At 44.7% G+C, this 12,090-nt stretch overlaps 1 pseudogene; it reads left to right on the top strand.

Moving 5' to 3' along the window:
- The first annotated feature begins 8,886 nt into the window (after positions 1-8,886).
- LOC112077416 (U1 small nuclear ribonucleoprotein 70 kDa-like) lies at positions 8,887-11,730 on the top strand (annotated as a pseudogene).
- Positions 11,731-12,090: the final 360 nt, after the last annotated feature.

Raw genomic sequence — 12,090 nt, 5'->3', positions numbered from 1 at the left:
GTATCCTAACATTGAGAGGAGAGGAGGACTGTTGTGTCCTAACATTGAGGGAGAGGGGAGGACTGTTGTATCTAACATTGAGGGGAGAGGGAGGACTGTGTGTCCTACATTGAGGGGAGAGGGGGACTGTTGTATTCCTAAACATCTTATGGTGAGAGGAGAGGAGGACTGTTTGTGTCCTAACATTGAAGAGAGGAGGACTGTTTGATCCTAACATTGAGAGGAGAGGCGAGGACTGTTGTTTTATACCTTAACATTGAGGGGAAGAGGGAGGACTGTCTGTGTCCTGGTTGTGTCTCATAAAACATTGTACCGGCCATTTTTTTTTTTTATTATTTAACTAGGCAAATCAGTTAAGAACAAAATTCTTATTTACAATGACGACCTACCCCCTGGCCAAACCCTCCCCTAACGACGCTGGAGCAACTGTTATGTGAAAAGTGATAGTGTTATCCCATCTCCGAGAAGGCCTTATAGGTAGACGCGTTCCTACACCTCTTCCTGATTTCACAGACACCGCAGAAGTTTTAACTCCAACCCTGTTCCTGGAGAGAGACCCTCCTGTAGGTTTAACTCCAACCCTCTTCCTGGAGAGATACCCTCCTATAGGTTTTAAACTCCAAAAGATGAGAGAAAATGGATTCAGTCTTTGTCAGCTGTGCTGTCACACGCATACATGTCTCGTGCTCGTCTAGGCAAGGCAAGAGAGAGAGAGAGAGAGAGAGAGAGAGAGAGAAGGAGAAGAGAGGAGATGAGAGAGAGAGGAGAGAGTAGAGAGAGAGAGAAAGAGAGAGAAGAGGAGGAAGGCGGGGGAGTGCATGTAGAGAGAGCAGACAAAGAAGAGAGAACATTGAACACATCTGTTTTGTCACCAGAGTCCAGGGACATCAAAGCAACTTTCACCTTAACATCTCCATCCACAATTGACTCTTTCAATTTTGCGCGCAAAATCAAAATACGATCCTGAACATGATCCTCTCTGATCTGATGTGTTACTCTGGACTAAACCCTTCCACAGTGTTTACCTCTGGACTAAACCCTTCCACAGTGTGTTACCCGAACTAAACCCTTCCACAGTGTTTTACCTCTGGACTAAACCCTCCACAGTGTTTCATACCTCGGAATAAACCCTTCCACAGTGTTTTAACCTCCGAACTAAACCCTTCCACAGTGTTTTTACCTTGGACTAAACCTCCACAGTGTGTTACCTCTGGACTAAACCTTCCACAGTGTGTTACCTCTGGACTAAACCCTTCCACAGTGTTTTACCTCTGGACTAAACCCTTCCACAGTGTTACCTCTGGACTAAAACCCTTCCACAGTGTTTTACCTCTGGACTAAACCCTTCACAGTTGTTTACCTCTGGACTAAACCCTTCCACAGTGTTTTACCTCTGGACTAAACCTTCCACAGTGTTTACCTCTGGACTAACACCTTCCACAAGTGTTTTACCTCTGGACTAAACCCTCCACAGTGTTTTACCTCTGACTAAACCCTTCCACAGTGTTTACCTTCGCTACCCTCGTACTGATAAACCCTTCCACAGTGTTTTACCTCTGGAACTAAACCTTCCACAGTGTTTTCACCTCCGAACTAAACCCTTCCACAGTGTTTTACCTCTTCGACTAAAACCCTTCCACAGGTTGTTACCTCGGACCAAACCCTTCCACAGTGTGTTACCTCTAGACTAAACCTTCCACAGTGTTTTACCTCTGGACTAAACCCTTCCACAGTGTTTACCTCTGGACTAAACCTCACAGTGTTTACCTCGATAAACCCTCCACAGTGTTTTACCTCTGGACTAAACCTTCCACCGTTTTTACCTCTGGACTAAACCCTTCCACAGTTGTTACCTCTGGACTAAACTATTCCACAGTGTTTTACCCTTGGACTAAACTATTCACAGTGTTTACCTCTGGACTAAACCCTTCCACAGTGTGTTACCTCTGGACTAAACCCTTCCACAGTGTTTTACCTCTGGAACTAAACCTTCCACAGTTGTTTTACCTCTGGACTAAACCCTTCCACAGTGTTTTACTCCGAACTAAAACCCTTCCACAGTGTTTTACCTCTGTTGTGTTACTCCGTTGTGTTCCTCGCGTGTTTCCCTACATGGTTAAGGATGTGGAAAGACAAATGGAGAGGAATTAAGTATGTTTTTCTCTACCTGTGGCTGGCAGGGTGGCAGCCATTCCCTGTGAGGTGCACCCAGGTGCACAGAGGCATCTCTCATGTTAGCAGCTTGAGTGTGTTCAGTCAAGGGGAAATGTGTTGTGTGTGTGTTGGTGGTGTTCGTGTGTGTGTGTGTGTGTGCTAAGATGTGTGTGTGTGTGTGTGTGTGTGTGTGTGTGTGTAGTGTGTGTGTGTGGTGTGTGTGTGTGTGTGTGTGTGTGTGTGTGTGTGTGTGGTGTGTGTGTGTGTGTTGTGTGGTGTGTGTGTGTGTGTGTGTGTGTGTGTGTGTGTGGTGTGTGTGTGTGTGTGCGTGCGTGCGTGTCAATGCCTCCAATTAGTCCTCTCAGAACAGGTAGGTGACAACAGACAGACTGGAAGATGTCTGTTACTTTTTTTTTTACATTAAATCACTATGCATTATGGGTTGAATGTTGTAACAACACAGAAAAAACAGTTGATACAAGACCCATGATGGTAGTGGCTGACCATACTGCCTCACTTATTAACCATCATTTATTTACTTTACTTTAATACAATATTTTAGTTGTTGTGTATATTTACATTGTTTATTTAATGACTTTTATCGTCTCATCTCTATAGAGCTGCCGTCTGACAAAATACTAATTTTGTAGTGTCTTTAAAAGTAAATAAGGTACTCTTTTATGCGCTAAATACCAACTATCAATCACTTAGATGATGTATTTTCAGGTAGAGATACTGGGACGCAACAGCTGCTCTCTATCACCTCACGATCACTCACTCTTCTCTCTTCCGCAGGCAGGCGTAAAGAAAACACAGCAGACCAGGAAAGTAGTGCGGCAATGGATGATGGTCATTGTGTAAGTAATTACCACATTTTAATGCTCAAAACTATGTAGAATATTGGCCTGTTGCGAACTACAACAACCCTACTACCTCACACAGGTCAGTCTGGATCTGAATTGACATCTAGAGAAATAATTGTCATGAGCTCACCAGAAAGAAAAAACATGAAATGGAATTCTATAAATTTAAACCCGACATTGGTCAATTATTTGTTAAAAAAAAAAAGAAAGAATAACAAAAAAATGTTGGTTTAACTTGCTCAGCATAATACGACCAGCACGTGTGACACACCCAACACACACACACTGACACACACACACACACACACACACCACACCTCAGCTCTGGTCAAGAGAGAAAGAAAGCAGCACACCCATTCAACTGAACAGCTTCACAGAGTAAAGAATCAAACTGCTGATAATTACAGACAGCACCACTATAACTAGCCAGTAAAAAGAGAGAGAGAGAGAGAGAGAGGAGCAGAGAGAGAAGAGAGAGAGAGAGAGAGAGAGAAGAGAGAGAGAGAGAGAGGAAGAGAGAGAGAGAGAAAGAGGAGAGAGAGAGAGAGAGAGAGAGACGAGAGAGAGAGAAGGAGAGAGAGAGAGAGAGAGAAGAGAGAGAGAAGAGAGAAGAGAGAGAGAGAGAGAGAGAGAGGAGAGAGAGAGAGAGAGAGATGGAGAGAGAGAGAGAAGCAATGTGTCCAATGGGCTGACTGGCTAGCTGACGGCTAGCTGACTGACTGGTTGGCTGGGTGACTGATTGACTGGCTGGCTGATTGACTGACTGACTGGCTGACTGACTGGCCTACATCTGTGTGCAGGTGTTTTCCTACCTGCTATTGATGTTGACGTCCCGTGATTTCCATTCTCCTCCGGCAGTGGGGACCAGGGTTTCACAGGAGGGGTTCGGGAGGGGGAGGGGGAAGCGTGGCGGGGTCAGCGTAGGTTCCCGCCTGTAGAAAAACCAACACATTGGTCAAAAAGATTGTTCAACAAAGCATTCGTTTCAACAGAAACCCTTTCTCTTTTGAGATTAAAGCTAGAATCGTAGCTGTTAGATTAAAGCTGGAATCGTTAGCTGCTAGATTAAAGCTAGACTCATAGCTGTTAGATTAAAGCTGGAATCGTTAGCAGCTACATTAAACGATGGAATCGTTAGTGCTAGATTAAAGCTTAGAATCGTTAGCTGCTAGTATTAAAGCTAGAACGTTAGCTGTTTGTTAAGCTAGAATCGTTAGCTTAGATTAAAGCTAGAATCGTTAGCAGCTACATTAAAGATGGAATCATTAGGCTGCTAGATTAAAGCTCAGAATCATTAGCTGCCTAGATTAAAAGCTAGAATCGGTTAGCTGCTACGAGAAAGCTAGAATCGTTAGCTGTTAGATTAAAGATAGAATCGTTAGCTGCTAGAATCGTTAGCGGTAGATTAAAGATAGAATCTGTAGCTGCTTAGAATCTTAGCTGCTAGATTTAAAGATAGATTCGTAGCAGCTAGAATCGGTTAGCTGCTAGATTAAAGCCTAAGAATTCGTTAGCTGTTAGACATTAAGGATAGAACGTAGCTTAGCTGCTAGAATCGTTAGCTCTTATTAAGATAGAATCGTTAGCTAATACATCAATTTTGGGGTTTATAAATTAAAAAGGGATACTTGTGGATATTTTGACAATGAGGCCCTTTATTAAAATAATATCCATGAGTTCATCTGACTTTCTGGGGAAGTAACAGCTTCTTCAGCGATTGCTGTGAGGACTCAGTCGAGCTGGTCAGGATGTGGCAATGTTGCCAGAGACGGATTGTGCATGTTAGCGCCCAACAGCAGGGTGGTTGGGAAATTACATTTAGAATGACAACTATAGGTACTGGTCATGTGTTCTAGCTAGCTGCAACAGGTTAACATAACCAGAATAGTGGACTGACTGGTTTAACATAACCAGAACTAGTGGACTGACTGGTTACAATAACCAGAACTAGTTGGACTGAACTGGGTTAACATAACAGAGCTAGTGGACTGACTGGTTACATAACGCAGAACTAAGTGATGAACTGGTGATACTACAGAACTGAGTTGAGACTGACTGGTTACTACACAGAAACTAGTGGACTGACTGCGTTAACATAACCGAACAGTGATGACTGTTCATCCGCTGTAACATGCTTAACACAGAAACTAGGGACTGACTGGTTAACATAACAGCATAGTGGACTGACTGGTTACATAACCAGAATAGTGGACTGATGGTTAACCACAACCGAGAATAGTGGACTGTGGTTAAGACATAACAGAATAGTGGACTGACTGGTTATAAATAGACTTGAGTTCAGAACAGAACTAGTGGCGACTGCGTTAACAGTAACAGAACTAGTGGACTGGACTGCTATGCTTGCGCACCACCACAGATGAAGAAGATACGAGACCAGAACATCGACAGGTGCAGTGCCGCACATCATCCTGAGAGAATTACATTGAGACAAAAATACCATTGAGACTAGAAAAAATAAATCTGGCAGAAATACATGGTGGAAAATACCATCTGAGATGGACAACATATACCATCTGAGAGGAAAAAATACATCGTGAGATGGAAAAATACATTGAGATGATCATTGAGATGAAAAATACCAATCTGAGATGGAAAAATTACGGAGACGAAATCTGAGACAGCCAGAAAAAAAAAAAAAACAAAAAAAAAAAAAAAAAACAAAAAAAAATAAAAAAAAACAAAAACAACAACAAAAGAACAAAAAAAAAAAAAAAAAAAGCAAAAAAAAAACCTCAGCAAAAACAAAAAAAAAAAAAAAAAAAAAAAAAAAGAAAAAAAACAACAACAAAAAAAAAAAAGACCACCAGAGAAAAAAAAAAACAAAAAAAAAAAAAAAAAAAAAATTTTTAAAAACCGCCACCAAGAAGAAAAAAAAATAAAAAAAAAAAAAAAAAAAAAAAAAAAATAAAAAAAAAAAATAAAAAAAAAAAAAAAATAATCACAAAAAAAAAAAAAAATAACATGTAAGTATACCAGTCCAAAACACCGGATCTGTCAACATAGGTAAATAGAATTACCAAGAGTCAAGACGATCATGTCAAATGGTAAGTTAACCCAGGCCCAGGTCTGGTCCTGTAGTATCACCAAGTCCCGTCTGTCTGTAGTATTACCACGTTCCAGGATCTGTCGTAGTATTACAGTCCCCGGTCTGTCTGTATGATATTTACCATCCCCGGAAAATATGGAGTCTGTAGTAATTACACCGTCCCAGGTACTGGTAATCATGATAGTAATTACAACCAGTCAACCCGGGTCAATGTCAAATGTATACCAGTCATTTACCAGATCCCAGTCTGTCTGTAGTAATTACCAGAGTCCCAGGAGTCAGTGATCAAATCTAAAAGAAAATATACCAAGTCGCCAGGTCGGATACAAAATGTAGTATTACCAAGTACCCACCGGTCTAGATCTGTAAGTAATTAACCAGTCCCAGGTACTGTCATAGTAAGTATTACCCAAAAGACCACACAGGAATTCATGTCTGAAATAGAAAAAATATAACCAAAATCCCAGGATACAATGATCACTGTAGTAATTAAACCAGTCCCAGGACTGCTAAAGTCTAAGGAAATTATAACCAGTCCCAGGTCCTGTTAGTATTACCAGTCCCAGGTCTGTCAGTATTACCAGTACCCAGTCTGATCTGTACGCGATTACCACTCCCAAAGGATCTGTCATCAGTTTACCAGGTCCCAGGTCTGTCTTGTAGTATTACCAGTCCCAGGTCTGTCTTAGTTTACCAGTCCCCGCGGTCATGTCTAGTCTAAAAAAAACAAACAGTAAATTACCAGTCCACACTGCGCTCGTACATCGTAGAGATATAATTAACCAGATCCACAGGTCTGTCTCTAAGTATTACCAGATATCCCAAGGTCTGTCCTGTCAAGTCATTCCGGTCCAGTCTGTCACCACGGTAGATTACCAGCTCCCAGCGCTCTGTCTGTGATATTACCCTAGTCCATGTCGCTTCTGTAGTATTACCAGTCCCAGGTCTGTCTTAGTATTACCAGTCCCAGGGTCTGTCTGTAGTAAAAAAAAAAAATACGACATTACAAGTCAGATCTGTCGTGTCAGTCGAAATACTATTACCAGGTGCGTGTCAATGCCTCCAATTTAGTCCTCTCAGAACAGGTAGGTGACAACAGACAGACTGGAAGATGTCTGTTACTTTTTTTTTACATTAAATGCACTATGCATTATGGGGTTGAATGTTGTAACAACACAGAATAAAACAGTTGATACAAGACCCATGATGGTAGTGGCTGACCATTACTGCTCATCACTTATTAACCATCATTTATATACTTTACTTTAATACAATATTTTAGTTGTTGTGTATATTACATTGGTTTTATTTAATGACTTTATCGTCTCATCTCTATAGAGCTGCCGTCTGACAAAATTACTAATTTTGTAGTTCTTTAAAGTAAATAAGGTACTCTTTTATGACTGCTAAATACCAACTATCAATCACTTAGATGATGTATTTTCAGGTAGAGATACCTGGCGACGCAACAGCTGCTCTCTATCACCTCACGATCACTCACTCTTCTCTCTTCCGCAGCAGGCGTAAAAGAAACACACAGACCAGGACAAGTAGGTGCGCAATGGATTATGGTCATTGTAGTAAATTACCACATTTTATGCTCAAAACTATGTAGAATATTGGCCTGTTGGAAACTACAACACCCTACTACCTCACACAGGTCAGTCTGGATCTGATTGACATCTAGAGATACTGTGCATTGAGCTCACAGAAAGAAAAAACATGAAATGGAATTCTAATAATTAAACCGACATTGGTCAATTATTTGTTAAAAAAAAAGAAAAATAACAAAAAATGTTGGTTAATTGCTCAGCACTAATACACCCAGGCACGTGTGCACACACACACACACACACACACACACACACACACACACACACACACACACCCTTTCGACATCTAGAAGTACAGAGAGAGGGAGGAGAGGTAGAGAGGAGAGAGGGAGTGGAGGAGCAGGGAGGAGGTGAGGAGAGGAGAGGTAGAGGAGAGAGAGGAGAGGAGAGGAGAAGGAGAGGATGAGGAAGACGATGAAGGAGAGATGAGGAGGAAGGAGAGGAGAGGGAGAAGGAAGAGGAGAGAGAGAGAGGAGAAGGAGAGGAGAAGAGGAGTGGAGACGCAGAGAGAGAAGAGAAGGAGAGGAGAGGGTGGAGAGGAGAGGAGGGGAGAGGGAGAGGAGAGGAGAAAGAGGAGAGGATAAGGTAGAGAGGAGAGGAAAAGGTAGAGAGTGGAGAGGAGAGAACAGAGAAAGGAGAGGTAGAGAAGAGAGTAGAGGAGAGGAGGAGAGGAGAGGAAGAGTAAAGATGAGAGTAGAGGTAGACAAGAGAGGTAGAGGAGAGGGAGAGCAGTGAGAGGAAAGATGAGAGTAGAGGTAGAGAAGAGACGAGAGAGAAAGCGAGTCGGTCTGTGCGTCCGTGTAGTTGAGAGAAGTTCTAGTGCTTATCACCAGCCAGATCTCAGTCCTCTGTGCTTATGTGTCCGCGGTCAGCGGGGAATCAAGTCTCTCCATGTTTCCAATTCCCCGCCTTTCACCGCTACAGAGCTGGGTCAAAAGGCTGATGTGACTCAGTGGGCGCTGAAATGAGCCGCGCTCCGCTCACTGACCTGGGAGCTGGGAGGAGAGGAAGGAGGGCAGAGAAAAGAGGACAGGGCCAGTCTGAAAGAAGAGGAGGCCTGCTGTGAGGCCAGAGAGTACCAGCCAGCGAGACAGAGAGCAGGCGAGACAGAAGCAGGGGAGACAGAGGAGAGAGAGAGAGAGAGAGAGAGAGAGAGAGAGAGAGAGAGAGAGAGAGAGAGAGAGAGAGAGAGAGAGAGAGAGAGAGAGAGAAGAGAAGAGAGAGAGAAAGAAAGAGAAAGAGAGAAAGGAAAGAGCGAGAGAGGCAGGAGGGCTATGATCCCCAGCTCATACATCAGAGAGCAGCACCAGCTAGAGAGGAGAGAGGGCAGGTAGAGGCATGCAGACAGAGGAAGGTAGAAGGGCCAGTCAGACAGAGGAGGTAGAGGGCCAGTCAGCGAAGGAGGCAGCAGACAGAGAAGGTAGAGGGCCAGTCAGACAGAGGAAGGTAGAGGCCAGTCAACAGAGGAAGGTAGAAGGCCAGTCAGACAGAGGAGGTAGAGCCAGTCAGACAGAGGAAGGTAGAAGGCCAGTCAGACAGAGGAAGGTAGAGGCCAGTCAAGCAGAGGAAGGTAGAGGGCCAGTCAGACAGAGGAAGGTAGAGGCCAGTCAGACAGAGGAAGGTAGAGGGCCAGTCAGACAGAGGAAGGTAGAGGGCCAGTCAGACAAGGAAGGTAGAGGCCAGTCAGACAGAGGGGAGAGTAGAGTGCCAGTCAGACAGAGGAAGGTAGAGGGCCGAGTCAGACAGAGGAAGGTAGCAGTGCCAGTCAAAGACAGAGGAAGGTAGAGGGCCAGTCAGACAGAGGAAGGTAGAGGGCCAGTCAGTCAGAGGAAGGAGAGGGCCAGTCACATCCGTCAGAGGAAGGTAGAGGCCAGTCAGACAAGGAAGGTAGAGGGCCAGTCAGTGTCAGTAGGAAGGTAGAGGGCCAGTCAGACAGAGGAAGGTAGAGGGCCAGTCAGACAGAGGAAGGTAGAGGGCCAGTCAGACAGAGGAAGGTAGAGGCCAGTCAGACAGAGGATAGGTAGTAGGGCCAGTCAGACAGAGGAAGGTAGAGGCCAGTCATACAGAGGAAGTAGAGGCCAGTCAACAGAGGAAGGTAGAGGGCCAGTCATACAGAGAGAGTAGGAGGGCCAGTCAGACAGAGAAGGTAGAGGCCAGTCAGACAGAGGAAGGAGAGGCAGTCAGACAGGGAATGTAGAGGGCCAGTCAGACAGAGACCACAATCCCCCTTCAAAATGGAGGCGTGAGGAGCGATATACCAAACTTTCATCTGAAGTGGTTGTTGTTTTTCAGGTGGAATTGTATTCATCAGAGGATCAAAAAATGGCCACAGATTAATTGTTGGCAATTCAACCTTGTAAAATCAGTGTTGTATAGAACACCTGCACGTTGTACTGTAAGTTACAGCGTCGTACGATTAGGGAAGCTAAACTGAGCATCATTTAAATGTATTTACAACCAACACAATATGTCTTCTTGCTAGAAATTAGCTTTCGTATCAAGGTATCTACCGACAGTGCAACATGCTAGTTCATCTGCTTTTTTATACCGCGGTAGACTAGTGTCACAGCATCGTTATACCGCGGAAGATAGTGTCACAGCATCGTTATACCGCTAGCGTTAGACTAGTGGTCACAGCATCGTTATACCGCGGTAGACTAGTGTCAACAGCAATCGTGTATACCGCGCGTTAGACTAGTGTCCAGCATCGTTATAAACCGCGCGGTAGACTTAGTGTCACAGCATCTATACGTTTTTTTTTTATGACTGCGTCATCTATATAGAATAAGAGTTTCGGGGCCTAGTTACGATGCGCTTATCGTGTATAGCGGTAGACTAGTAGTGTAAAAAAGCATGTTATAACCCGGTAGCTGTCACAGCATCGTTATACACCGGCGTAGACTAGTGTCACAGCATTCGTTATAACCGCGGTAAGACTAGTGTCACAGCAAATCGTTATACACCTGCCGGTTAGACTAGTGTCACAGCATCGTTATACCCGGTAGGACTAAGTGTCACAGCATCGATCCATACCGCGGTAGACTAGTGTCAACAGATCGTATACCGGAGACTAGTGTCACAGCTATCGTATACCGCGGTAGACAGTGTCACAGCATCGTTATACCGCGGCTAGACTAGTGTCACAGCATCGTTATACCGCGTAAGACTAGTGTCCACAGCATCGTTATACCGCGGTAGACTAGTGTCACAGCATCTATACCGCGCATAGACTAGTTCAACAGCCATCGTCGTGTCTCCACATCTGAGTGCTCATTTGTCAAAAGCAATACCACAATTAATTTGCACGTGTATTTTCCATTATGATTTCTCCCCTCTATCACACACTTGGAAAAATGACTATCCCTGTCAGCAATTATTTGGGGTGAAATCGCACCGCTGGGCCCGTTCAGTCAAAACCAACTTGTTGGTCTTGTATTCTGTCTGTACGTGTTGAACGCAAAAAGCGTCGTTCGAGGAGAGCCTAACATCATTGAGAGGAGGGAAAAATTCACCAATCACTGAAGCCTCGGACAAGCAGTCCTCCCTGCACACCTTGCTAGGACTACGGATGATTTACACTGAAGAAGAGGAGAAGAAGAGGGGAGAGAGGAGGAGGAGGAGGAGAAGAGAAGAGGAGGAGAGGAGAGAAGAGATGAGAAGATGAAGAGGAAAAGGAGGAGATTGAGGAGGAGGAGGGGAGAGGAGAGGAGAGGAGGAGAGGAAGGAAGAGGGAGAGAGGAGAGGAGGAGAAGAGAGGAGAGGAGAGATGAGAAAGAATGAAGAGAGGAGAAGAGCAGGAGAGGAGAGGAGAGGAGGAGATGAGAAGAGAGGAGAGGGAAGAGGGAGCAGAGGAGAGGGGAGAGGGAGGAGGAGGAGGTAGAAGAGGAGTGAGAGGAGGGGAAGAGCGGCGAGAGAGGAGAAGGAGGAGAGAAGAGAGGAGGAATGAGAAGAAGAGGAGGAGGAGGAGAAGAAGCAGGAGGAGAGGAGGAGAGGAGGAGAAGAAGGAGAGAGGAGATGAGAAGACGAAGAGAGGAGAAGAGAGGAGAGGAGAGTTAGAGTGGAGGAGATGAGGAGAGGAGAGAGAGGAGGAGGAGAGGAGAGGTATGAGAAAGAGGAGGAGAGGAGGAGAGGAGGGAAGAGCGGGCAAGAGGAGAAGAGGAGGAGGAGGAGTGAGAAGACGAGGATGAGGAGAAGAGGAGGCGGGAAGATGTGAAGAGAAGAGAAGGAGAGGAGGGAGAAGAGAGGAGAGGAGGGAAGAGCGCGAGAGAGAAGGGGAGGATATGAGAAGAGGAGAGGAGGAAAGGAGGAATGAAAAGAGGAGAGGAGGGAGGCAAAAGAGGAGGAGATTGAAAAGGGCGAATTGTGTAACAGTGGAAAATGGGACCGAAGACAG

Source organism: Salvelinus sp. IW2-2015, unplaced genomic scaffold (assembly GCF_002910315.2).
Source record: "Salvelinus sp. IW2-2015 unplaced genomic scaffold, ASM291031v2 Un_scaffold4543, whole genome shotgun sequence".
In the NCBI taxonomy this organism is placed as follows: domain Eukaryota; kingdom Metazoa; phylum Chordata; class Actinopteri; order Salmoniformes; family Salmonidae; genus Salvelinus; species Salvelinus sp. IW2-2015.
The sequence above is the reverse complement of the archived record's forward strand: the minus strand, read 5'-3'. Positions and strand labels throughout refer to the sequence as shown.